This window comes from Misgurnus anguillicaudatus, chromosome 12, assembly GCF_027580225.2.
Source record: "Misgurnus anguillicaudatus chromosome 12, ASM2758022v2, whole genome shotgun sequence".
Lineage (NCBI taxonomy): Eukaryota > Metazoa > Chordata > Actinopteri > Cypriniformes > Cobitidae > Misgurnus > Misgurnus anguillicaudatus.
In genome coordinates, this window is record NC_073348.2 from 15,579,219 (window position 1) to 15,588,479 (window position 9,261).

Sequence of the window (9,261 nt, forward strand, 5' to 3'; positions counted from 1 at the left end):
GCACATGCCTTACTTTACTTAACTCCGTGGGGGGGAGCAATTGTATACACTGCCCCACCTTCCTTTGGGGCCTTGATAACCTGATATACCACTGAGCTCCACAGGTCCTGGATTTTGTGTCTTCCTCTCAAATTATAATCACGGAGATATACAAGTTCACCCTGCCTCAGTGGTATTTCCCGCACTTGTAGGTCATGGCGAGCCTTTCGACGGCTCGCCATGACCCCCAAACGCTCACGAGCACCCTCAAACGCCACTTGTAACCGATCCTGCTGTTCTAAAATCCACCTATTAACACTACCTGTTGCTGGCTCTTGAACTCTCCCAAGCAGGAAGTCAACAGGAAGCCTAGGCTCCTGCCCAAACATCAAATAATATGGAGAGACCCCCGTAGATTGATGAGGAGTAGTATTATAAGCAAAGAGCACATGGGGCAGACAAAGTGGCCAGTCTCTTTTTTTGATACCGGCAAAGTGCGTAACAGGTCATGCAATGTCCGGTTGAATCGCTCGCACTGTCCATTCCCAGCCGGATGATATGGAGTAGTTCGAGACTTCTCAACTTCATATAACCCACAAAGCTGCTGTATAAGGGCAGACTCAAAACTACGGCCTTGGTCCGAATGGATGCGGCCCGGCACACCAAATTTACAAAACCATTCATTGACCAATACCTGGGCCACAGTTTCAGCCCGTTGGTCTCTCGTGGGTACTGCCAGGGTATACTTTGTAAAAATATCGGTCATCACTAGGACATTCTCAAGGCTTGACCCAGAGGGCTCCAACACTGTAAAATCCAGAGCCAAGATTTCATTAGGCTTGGCGGCCAGCAAATCCCCCATGAAACTGCTGGGAGCAGAGTGAAAACCCTTCGCACTCTGACATCTCTCACATTCCTGGCACCATCGGAGAATATCAGTTGACATTCCAGGCCAGTAACATCTCTGGCGTACCAGCTGAGATGTCCGTTCTACTCCCTGGTGCCCATGTTGTTGGTGAAGCTGGGTCAAAACCTCCTGCTTCAGGACCGCTGGTAGTAATACTTGTAAAACCTCCTCCCCTCCATCTGGGCGAAACACCCGACGGTAAAGGACACCGTCAGTTTCCACCAAACGGTCCCACTGCCGAAGCAAAACAGCAGCTAACCTTGAGAGTTTCTTGCGTTCTTCACGGCTCGGAAATGAACTCCGCCTCCAGAACACCAACAACTCCCCAATGACCGGGTCTGCCTCCTGCTGAACGCTTATATCATCCGCAGAACGACAAGTAAGTGAGAGCACTTGATTAACCTGGGTCACAAGTCTACCTTGCACCGCTTGCTGCAACACAAGTGGGACAGCCACACCTGGGCGCAAATCTTGGGCCTCTACTACACCCAGAAAGTTCTGTCTCGACAAGGCGTCGGCATTACGATTACTTCTACCTGATCTATACTTGATCTCAAAGTCAAACGCTGCTACCTGGGCAGCCCACTGCTGCTCCATGGCACCTAACTTTGCTGAAGACAGGTAGCTAAGAGGGTTGTTATCAGTAAAAACCACACACCTATGCCCCAATAAGTACTCCCTAAACTTCTCAGTCATGGCCCACTTGAGCGCCAAAAACTCCAGTTTCATAGAGCTGTAATTAGCTGGATTACGCTCAGTGGGCCGAAGACTGCGACTGCCATACGCTATAGGGCGCACCTTGCCTTGCTGCTCCTGCGAGAGGACTGCTCCTAAGCCCCCATGACTTGCATCCACCTCCAGGATGAACGGCAATGAAAAATCTGCATAGGCAAGCACTGGAGCTGTGGTTAATTTACCTTTTAACCGCTCAAAACTCTGCTGGCATTCAGTAGACCAGGACTCAGAAAATTCCTGAGGCCTCACCTTAGAGCGGTTTGGGGTTGCCAACTGAGCCACCAGCCCATGGAGCGGGGCTGCTAACCTAGCAAACCCCTCAACAAAACGCCGGTAGTAGCTGGCAAACCCCAAAAATGACCGCAGCTCTGTAACACTAGTCGGACGAGGCCAGTGTGCAACTGCATCTACCTTTCCTGGATCTGTAGAGACTCCCTCTGATGATATAACATGGCTTAAATACTGTACCTTCTTCTTAAAGAACGCACACTTGGATAATTTAGCTTTTAGGCCCTCATTTTGCAAACGACTCAAAACAACCTCCATTCGAGCAAGATGTTGATCAACAGATTTTGAAAATACCACAATGTCATCGAGATACAATAGGAGGGACTGGCACTGTTGATCCCCAAACAACCGTTCCATCAGTCGCTGGAAGGTGCTTGGGGCATTGCACAGCCCGAACGGCATTCGATTCCACTCGAAGAGGCCGAAAGGAGTACAAAAAGCAGTCTTGGACTTGTCACCCTCTACCACCGGTACCTGATTGTACCCGCTGGCGAGGTCCATAGTGGAAAATCAACATGCCCCCGCCAACGAGTCCAAGGTCTCCTCAATCCGGGGCAGAGGAAAAGCATCCTTCCTAGTCTTAGAATTTTGTCGACGGTAGTCGACGCACAAGCGCAGGCTACCGTCTTTCTTCTTGACCAGGACAATGGGCGAAGCGTAGGGGCTACAGCTCTCCCTAATCACCCGAGCTTCCAACAACTGGTTGATATGTGCTTTTACTACCTCATACTCAGAGGGAGGAATACGCCTGAACCGCTGCCTCACCATAACTTCATCTACCAGGGGAATCTCATGGGAAATAAGGTTAGTGCAACCCAAATCCCCGTCATTCGCAGAGAACACTGATGATTACTTCTCTAACAATGTCCTTACTTTAACCTGCTCTTCCAGTGACAGCACAGACAGATCAAGTGCCCCAATTTGCTCCTGGACAGTAGAAGAGACCTGCACAGCCTGTGAGCTTACCTTAGCCTTTACCATCTGAACTTCCGCCACCTCTGGGGGTAAACTAACCACATAAACGTTCTTCACAGTGCCAATGTCAGTGCTAGAATAAAGCACTACGTCTGTAGTCCCCACATTGATAACAGGCACATAAACAGTACCACGATCCACCCTTAACAAAGCAGGGGAGGCCATCAACCCTGCTGGTAGACCGGAATCTGATGGTTCAAACAGAACGGTACCCTTTGAGTATTTCGTAGAACATGTGGCAGCAACAAATTTCATTGTGCCTCCTATTATGTGACACGCCCGACGTCCGCGTACTTTAACATGCCCTACAGAATCTATCCCTTGCTGAGCTTCAATTTGATGGCAATGTTGTAAAGCCTGAAAGACTGAACTAGGGGCCTGCGACACTGCTGGTAGCTCAAAAAGACCAGTGCCATGCTGACCAAAGAGCTCCTGATAGCAGCGGCTCAAGATATTCATACCCAAAACCCCGGGTACCTGAGCACACATGCCACCAGGAGGATCTCTGACCACCAGCACACCACAGCCTGGAACTATTCGCCCACACAGTTCTACATCGAGTTCCAAGTAACCAATGTAGGGAATGGAAAGGCCATTCGCTGCCTGAAGTTGTAACCAATGACACGATTTAAGATGTTCCTGACCCCATGAACCAAAATTGGCCAGGAAACAAATCTCTGTTATGGTGGACACCATCGAACCGGTGTCCACCAAACAGGGAACCTGGATCCCACCCATAGAAACGACGAGCTGTGGACAAGTAGACATAAAGCGAGACATAAAGTCAGAACCGGTTAAAAGATTTGAGCCTGTCCCTTCCCCAACCAAGCTGTGGCCCTGCAGCCTGGTGGGAACTAGTTTTCCGAAGGCTGCACAGATGATGACTGCTCACCCCCTCTTACAACCTCAGTATGCACGGATGGAAAACGAGAGGATCTGCGTTCCCCATCACAATCTCTGGCAAAATGTCCAGGTTGCTGACATCGTCTGCCGATAACTTGGTTGCGTGACGGCCGCATACGAAAATCAGTATTTCGAAATTGAGCCATTCGGGACTCTGGATTCTGAAATGGAGCCGTACAAGGCTCAGAATTTTGAGGTTTGGCAGTACATGCTTCTGAAGCCTGGAATGGAGCTATACGCAACGCAGGATTTTGTAATTGAGCCATACTTTGTGTCAACTGATTTAATTGCTGTTGTTGCCGTTTCAACATGTCTCGTAACTCACTTAATTCAGAAACTGTGGGAGTGCTACTACTTCCAATGTGCTGGTCTCCCTGTACCCCATATTGTATGCCATAAGCGGATGGGACAGACTGGCTTCTACCCCGCACCCCCCCTGGCATGCCTTCCCTTTCCCAACGAAGTGCTTCGCTGCGAACATCAAACAGAGTAGCGGTAGGTTGACGACGGACTAACTGTTTAAGCTCACGTCGGAGAGCACCATCACTAACATATTCAACAAACTGATCGCGCAACAGAACTTCCGAATTAGGCATACCATGAGGTGACTGACTTCTTATCCTCTCCAGAAGATTCATAAGAGCCAAGGAGAATTCCACTAAGGTCTCCCCATCCTGCTGTCTTCTGGAAAAGAAAGACTCCTGAAGGGCTACATACGACTTAGTACATCCATATAATTCATGTAAAATCTGAATAATTCGCTTTGGATCCTCCCTTTCGTTCTCTGATCGATATCGAATTTCTTCCCTAGCCTCTCCCTCCAAATGATCAAACAAAAAGAATGCTTGATCAGCAATAGAAAGGTGGCGGAGGCGCATACACGCCTGAGCCTCCTCCACCCACTCATCAATCCCAATACCAGATCTACCACTGAATTTTGGACACCTCCGATCTCGAGGAATAAAAACAAGACGCTCCGCTGCCGAAGCACTGGCACCCACAAGTGGAGGCTTTGTGACTGCGGAAACTGGAGGGTTAGATGGACCTGGCTGTGGTTCCGGCACATGCTCCTGCCGCAGCTTTTCGTTATCTGCTTTCAATTGGGCTACTAAATCACGCAACTCACGTAATTCGTCCTCCATTGTTATAAGCAAAAACAAACTTACCACCGATAGAGCACGCAAATTCAGCAAACAATGTGTGCTGGGATTCCAATACGAGACTGTCACTGTCTGGTTCCTACAGAATCAAAACAAACAAAACAAAAAACCTACATACACCACAATACTTACGTCTCTGTACTCAAACTCAGAGTACCCTGCCGACTACGCCAAAATGTGACGTGAGGGTATAACTTTACAACAAAAAGACAGATTTAATATTTGAACTCCAACTACGCCACCCCAGGACTTGCACCAGGGGAAATGCTAATAACACCCAGAAGGGTGGGAAAGCACACAGGTTCACTCCTCGTTTAAATAAAGAAAGAGTAAAGAGACGTGAGTACAATACAAAAATAGTTTTATTACTTAATCTCATTAAAATAAGCAATTAATCATATAAGTTATCACTCTACTTCAATTCACGGCAGCCACACTGCAAACACACAAAACTGAAAGTTAAAGTGAAAATAAATTAAGCAGGGCAGAGGTTCCCAACAGGAGAGAGGGGCTCTTAATCTCGACTTGGGTCCACATAGACACACACGCACACACACACACACCACTGTGCACTCAAATGAAATAAATCACACACTTCGTGTTAAACAGCACACAATGAAAAAGGAAAACCACCACCGGAAAGTTCCATCCACCCGTTGGGACCCCAGCTCCTGAAACAGATGGAAAACTGGATTAATACTGGATTAAATAATACTACAAAATATTGCCAGTCAGTCTTAGCTGAAAGAAAAAGGAAATATCAAATGAAATGAAATTAAACTAACGACATCTTACGTAATCAAAACAAATTCACAAGACCAAACACAAGTCATAACAGAATTGCAATAGTGGTACAATAAGTAAACCATTAACCGGTCACGTATGACCCAGTTCACTGGAGCAGAGAGTAAACCACAACGGTATAATACCAAAACACTTTAAAGAATAAAAAAAAGTAACTAGTCCATTAAATCCTATCAAAAACAATATAACAAAATCAAAATAAACAAAACTAGAAAGGGTAAACAACAAGGAAAGCAATGCGTTACAGCAAAACAAAACAAAAACCCAATAGAAAGGCTACTAGTCGTCCCCCTACGCGTCAAGAAGCCATAGCTCTAATTTAGTAAGTAAGGGGGCAAGACACAGCTGAACCAGACAGTTTACGGTACTCGTTGTGTTGCGTGGAGAAGGCCGTGATGCTTTTACGGCAATACGAACGCCAGATCACAAACTCGGAATCACAACAAAGTGACAGAGAGAACAAAAAGGGAGAATCCTAAAAACGAGCATAATGTTATCAAACCGCGATGGACGACATACAATAATGTTTAAATGTTTTAATAACAAACACTTACCCACCAATGGTATGATAAACATAACCTGCTACAGGCATGGGTTCAGCACAGCCTTATCAGCCGCCGGCGACTAGGGTACAAGAGACCACACATACGCATTTCATATTAGCACAAAATGCTACCCCACCCAGTCTATACCACAGCATGTTTAACAAACGTACCTGAGGGTGAGCAGTCGTAATATCCACTTAAACAGCGCAACCAGGGCACCACACACACAGGGCAAGAGACACGCTAAAAGCAACAACCGAGGTGTTTTAAATCCAAGCACAGAAAGTACGAGCTGCTAGCGTAAACACATAACAAACACTTACCCGTTGCTATTATCAACACGCACCAGCAGAACATCGGACATGACACATAACATACCGCAGCCAATCGATGCTTAAGAAGGGGCAGCACCTCCCAGATAGGTGGCTTCAGGTGTCACTCACCGTTCGCCTAATCCGGTTACATTCTGATAGGTGGCTTCAGGTGTCACTCACCGTTCGCCTAATCTGGTTACATCTGGGTTCTGTAACTGACATAAAGGAAACAATGTGTGTTTATACCTGTTCATCTACTAAAATAGTATATCCATTAAACAGTAAGTGTTATTTTTCAGTCAGCTAAACTTTAACTAACTTGGATTATCTTTAAACTGTTGCTCCACCTGTTATGTTGCTCCAACAAGGTTGCCATAGAAGTCAGTTTATCCTACTGTAACTGCATAGTATTGTGATCATTCTGAGAATCCAACATGTACAACAATTAATTCAACATGTACAAGTTCAGTGCATATATCGACCATGCCTTACTGCCTCCACACATTTAGTCCACCACGCCTCTTAAAAGTACTATCAAAATATTACATCTTAACCCCAAACCTTTATCAGCAATCTTCCAGCAAGCCAAATGTGATAGTGGCAAGAAACCAGAAGCCCAGTGGTGTACCGATACATTTACAGCGACTTACAAATATTAGGAAACAATAAAGCGATTTGTCATAGTGAGGCATTAGTAAATAAGGGGACTATACTGTATCAAAATACTAAATTTGTACTCTTCTGAAACAATACCTGTTGAGAGACAAAGAGAGAGTTTTTTTTAGAATAGAGAACTAGAAATGTGGTCAATATCTATGTTGTCAAGTATTTTTTGGGAAAGATGAGTTTTTAATTGTTTTTTGAATGTTGCAAGAGATGTGGCTGACTAAATTGTAATAGGAAGATCATTCCACCAGCTGGGAGAAGTGAAGGAAAATGAGCGGGAACGTGATTTAGTCCCCCTTTGTGAAGATAGCACAAGGATCCACTCATTTGCTGAACGTAAGGTTCTGGATGGGGTGTAGAAATTTATGAAGGTGTAAAAATATATGCCGGTGCAGTCCCAGTGAAAGTTCTGTAAAAACTCATTCACACAGCACTTTGGTCCCAGAAAATATCCATACAACTGGCAGACAAGCTTCTGTGTGAACACAAACATGTCCTGTAAATGTTCTGGGATCACTCCCATAAAAAGGACCTAGTAACATTCCCATAACATTCTCAGAAAGCCCTCTAATAGTAATAATAATTTGTTACATTCACATAGCGCTTTTCTATAGCACTCAACGCGCTTTACAAACAAAAGGGGGGATTCTTCTCAACCACCACCTGGATGTTTGAACAAGACACAAAAACAATACCATAAGGGGCGTGCCGTATGGAGAAATGTCTGCAAACTAGAATGAAGCAGTGGTCAAGATGCTCGTCAAATCCACTCTGAAGCTGAGATTAACCAGCATACTAGAACAACGCGTCACACACTCCTTTATAATCTTATCATAAACAAAAATGCATGCAAATTGTTTCTGGAGAGATAAATAACGGATAATAAGTCAACTTCAGACGCTGCAGAGAAAAAGTTTAAAGGACTTTAAACACGGCACATGTCTTCATGGGATCTTTAACCATTTGTGTGAACGCTCGCACAGAGTCGGAAAATCATTGGCAGTGTGAATGAACAAAAAATCTAACAATCCCGGACAAATCCCGGATGTATTTTCCGTGTATTTTCTGTAATGTCTGTGTGAAAAGGTCTTAAGTGAGTAGTGGTGCCTTATACCTGACATGCGCTTCAACGGTAGCCAGTGGAGAGAGATGAGAGTGGAGTCCTTTTGGGCTTCTGGAAGATGGGCCAAGCTGCTACGTTCTGAACCAATTGGAGGTGGTTTAAAAGACCGTACAGGAAACAAACATTGCAGTAGTCCAACCTAGAGATTACAAGGGCCTGGATCAGAAGTTGTGCTGCATGCTCCATAAGGTATGGTCGTCCCTGCTGAATAAACCAGCATCAAACCAGCATGGGAATTATGCTGGTCTATGCTGGTTTAGCATACCAGCAACAAAACACAACATATGCAGGTCTTGCTGGTATGACCAGCATGTGATGCTGGTGCTAATGCTGATTTGGTGCTGGTTTAGCTGGTGCTAATGCTCGCGCGGATGCTGGTTTGGTGCTGGTTTAGCTGGTGTTCAGTAGCAAACCAGCACCAAAACACAACATATGCTGGTCTTGCTGGTATGCTGTTTTTTTTCAGCAGGGGTATCTTTCTGATATCGTATAACGCAAAACGGCATGATCTTTGCAATGTTATCAGAGAAGGACAGTTCGTCATCAAAGACTACACTGAGGTTTCAGGCAGTTTTAAAAGGAGAAATGGTTGTGTTGTCAAGCTGAATGGATATGTCACGGAGTGACTTGTAGGGCGGAACTAAAAGTAAGAGGAAAAGTTCCACCCGGACCGAATTGGGCAAACACCCGTCACTTCCTGGTTCCCCATGGCAACCCAAATCGGGCGAAATCCACCACAGGTGTGCAAAATGATGTAGCGATTGCTGACTGGGTGGTTTGTATGATTGGAAGGAGCATAAAAGAGGATTGAGGATGCAGGAAAGGCAGTCGATTTCCGGGCGAACTCAATTCCGCCATGGGC

At 45.6% G+C, this 9,261-nt stretch overlaps 1 long non-coding RNA gene across 1 annotated transcript; it reads right to left on the reverse strand.

The window, feature by feature from the left end:
- Nucleotides 1-5,108: 5,108 nt before the first annotated feature.
- On the reverse strand, nt 5,109-6,704 carry LOC141369182 (uncharacterized). Its single transcript, XR_012372754.1, has 3 exons — nt 6,467-6,704; nt 6,306-6,375; nt 5,109-5,618 (listed from the first exon to the last, which is right to left on the reverse strand). It is a non-coding gene; the product is annotated as an uncharacterized lncRNA (long non-coding RNA).
- Nucleotides 6,705-9,261: the final 2,557 nt, after the last annotated feature.